Genomic DNA, 3,532 nt, shown 5'->3' on the forward strand with positions numbered 1-3,532 from the left:
TGCATGGGCAAGCAGTACATATATCTTTTTCATCAAGTTGTACAATTTATTGATTAGTAAAGAAGGGTAAACGCATTGGTTGGTTGTTACAAGAGTTAATAACGGACACGGTGGTGCATTAGTTACATGCCCAATAAGAACACCATATTTTTATTCCGTAGTAACACGCGACACTCAACTGTATGTTACAATGTGGCAATTTCCCTGGACAGATTGAATCTTCCTTCTTGGCTCGAAGGGGTGGCGCACACCTCACCCCCCCCCCCCCCCCCCCCCCCCTTGGTGGTGGTGGCCAATTGGCACAAATACGAGGGGAGGGGATCAGGGCGATTAGCGGGGGACTACTCCTTGGCGGTCCTTGGGGAAGTATGGTGTGAAGGAGATATGGTGTCATGACGAAAGTGAGGTGGGTGTCATCCGGTTTTAAAGAAGAGGACTCCAGCAAAAAATGTCACGCTATGACAGGAAACCAAGCGGGAAGGGGAGGGTGCGTCGTGGGTGGGGCTTTTGTGCTAGGACCATATGTTGATTACATGTAGGATAGTCTGCATAACCACATTTCTTCGGACAACCACATTTCTCCCCTACATTTGGAATAGATTTGGGGGAGCCTGGATATCCAGACGTTGGATTTTGGCAAGCCCGCTGGGCGCCTGTTTGATGTCCGAACACGCCCAGACATATGAAAGGAAAATTAGCTTCGACCTTGAAAATGATTTTAGTCATTTGCTTAATTCATTTATATACATTCTGGCCCGTAGCAAGGCAAGTGCCTTCCACTAGTACTAGTGTATTTATGTTGCAAGGTTCCGAAAGGATGCCTGAAGCCCGGAATCTTTTGAGTGTTTGAAGGAGCAACTAGATTAGCTTTGCACGTATAGTTAAAACTAATAGTAGTAATTAGGACATAAGATTCAGTACAAGTAGAATCGATGGATGCGGCTCACATTCAGACACAAATGCGGGGGAGAAACCTTGACGGCGAGGATGCTTCCAGGTTCCAGTTCGTGCATGCATTATCTGAAAGAACTATGAGGGAATTGACCTCACATGTTGGGGGTCCAGTTTTTGTTCTTGCAGGAAAATATGATATGATATTATATACAAAATCAGACACAGACTCAACAGCTCTAGCTTTCTTCGTCACTGCTTCCACCTGCTTTGTCTCCTCTTCAGTGCTCCATCACTGCTTTCTCTCTCCTTTGTGTCCTCCTGAGTGCTTGCTCCATCAGGAAGGAGACTGGCTTATTTATGCCCTCCCGGCTCATGATATGACCAAAGGAAGAAAGCTGGCTTCTGCCTTTTGAGCCGCCTTGCTCCATTGTGTTTGGTTTTCGCCTCTGGCACCTTAATTTGTACTTCCTCTGTAAAGTAGTGATCCAAAAGATCTTATATTAGTTTACATCCCTATTTAATCAAATAGTCTTATATTAGTTTACAGAGGAAGTACTACATTTCATACCCTATATATTCCCTTGCTAGTAATTAAGCAAACAGAGCTCCTGCCTGCATTTTACCGCAAAAGAAAAAAAAGAGGTATTATAGCTTGAAGCTAGCAAAGTGAAACACTGACCATTTTAGGAACTGCTGATGGAAGCTCACTCATCTTTTACATAATTACAACTTGGGCCACCGAGTCTCCCATGATTCCATCGGGTCTAAAAATATTCACAATGTCGAGGAAATGAAAGGCTACCATCAAGAAAAAGGCTATCGATGTACAACAGCAGTCGGCGAGTGCCCTACCCACCAAGCGGTTGTCGGAACAAAATCGAAACGAATGGATGCTGGCTTGGGTTGACGTCCTGGAAAACGTAGCGACGATGAGACTCTATGTGGATTCCGTGCCGAGCCCCCACCGGGTGCCCTAACCGGCCCGGCGGTGGGTCGGCGCTGGGCGGCGGATTGCTGAGCACGTCATGAATGATAGTAAACCTGGGCATGGACAGCCTGAGCCCGGCCCAAAAATCCAGGCCAGGACGGGCTTGCACTTCACTTTCCATCCTGCAAGGAAGTTCCGGTCAGGCTCAAGCTTCTCTTTTCCATGATTTCAGGCAGAGCTTTTTGGCTTCGGGCCGGGCTTAATGGAGGCCAGGCCGTGGCGCGGCCATGAGGACGGTCGAGACATCGAGCGGAGCCGTTTGTCATATTTTATTTATTTCATATTGTAAAGATATATATTTTCCTCTATTTTTTTAGCAACATATATTTTTCTCTATAAATTTGGTCAAAATTTGCGAAGGTTTTTCTTCTTGTGAAAATAATATCTAAGCCCACTATGAAACGCAGCCACCAATATAAGCACACTTGACTTCACAAACACTCCTGTACACGCACTATGGCCGGAGCCATGACCACACCACAAAAAAAGGCCATTCTCCGGTTAGTGTCGCTACTCGCTAGTCGATCCATCACTCTGGCTATTCTCCGGTGGGTGTGGTTCAATTCATCCGTTCCAAGGCAGGCGGCGTGCCTGCAACTGCAACCACGCCAGGTGGCAGCGCCGCTGTCGCGGCCGGTATGGTGCCGGTGGCAGCGGCGCGGCACATGGGGCAGGTGGAGTGCGCTTGCAGCCAGGCGTGGACGCAGTCGGCGTGGAACAGATGCGCGCACTTGGGGAGTCGACGCAGCTTCTCGCCGGCCTCCACCTGCCCTAGGCACACCGCGCAGTCCATGGCGCGGCCAGCGCGTCGGCCTGCTCGTACATGATGGCCGCGTCGCTCATGCCGGCCTCCTGGTCCTCCGCACCAGCACCCGCGCCAGCGCCGCGCTGACGACGGCGGCGGCGGCGGCGGCAGGCGTAGGAGACGGCGAGGTAGAGGAGGATGGTGAGGATGCCGATGGCGAAGGAGAGCCCCGTGAGCAGCAGCCGCGAGCGGGTGCTGTACCTGGAGCTGTCCGCGACGGCGAGGTCCGCGAACACCCATGATGTGTCCGGCGCGCCCGTGCTGCTGAAAGGTGAGAATGGCGTCGGCAGCTGTGGATCTGTGTTTGTTTACGTCGTGGTGGTGGTGGTGGTGGTGGTGCTGGGGCAAAGTGGCGCCGATGCAGTATATAAAGTGGCAGCCGTACGTAGGGTATAGTGATGATCAGTGAGCTCTACTCGCGTCGCTCATCACGTGCCTCCCGATCGAGATATTTGTGGGGGACAAGGACACGCGCTCCCTTCCGAGACGCTTTGCATGGTGGTGGTGGTGAGACATGTGCATGCAACGTACCTATATTCTCGATGGATGGTCTAAGTTACTCCCCACCCACTATGACCACCCTGAGGCAAAGGTGTTGAGACCTGTGCATGCATCGTACCTATTCTCGATTCTCGATGGATGGTCGACATGATCAAGTGTTACTCCTACACCCTTGAAAGAAAAAGTGTTACTCCTACTTTGATATTTATGCTGTTGCTAGACTAGTACTTACTGTTTGGGCCGACTAGAAATTGGACTTTTATGATAAGTGTTACTTGATGTTTATGCTTTTGCTAGAGTACCTCTCACCTCAATGCAAACAGCCTTGCTTGTATAGTCTCTTC

At 50.1% G+C, this 3,532-nt stretch overlaps 1 pseudogene; it reads right to left on the reverse strand.

Annotated features, from left to right (window-relative positions):
- Positions 1-2,296: 2,296 nt before the first annotated feature.
- On the reverse strand, positions 2,297-2,999 carry LOC125520202 (RING-H2 finger protein ATL52-like; annotated as a pseudogene).
- Positions 3,000-3,532: the final 533 nt, after the last annotated feature.

Source organism: Triticum urartu, chromosome 7A (genome assembly GCF_056163025.1).
Source record: "Triticum urartu cultivar PI428250 chromosome 7A, HENAU_Tu73, whole genome shotgun sequence".
Taxonomy (NCBI): domain Eukaryota; kingdom Viridiplantae; phylum Streptophyta; class Magnoliopsida; order Poales; family Poaceae; genus Triticum; species Triticum urartu.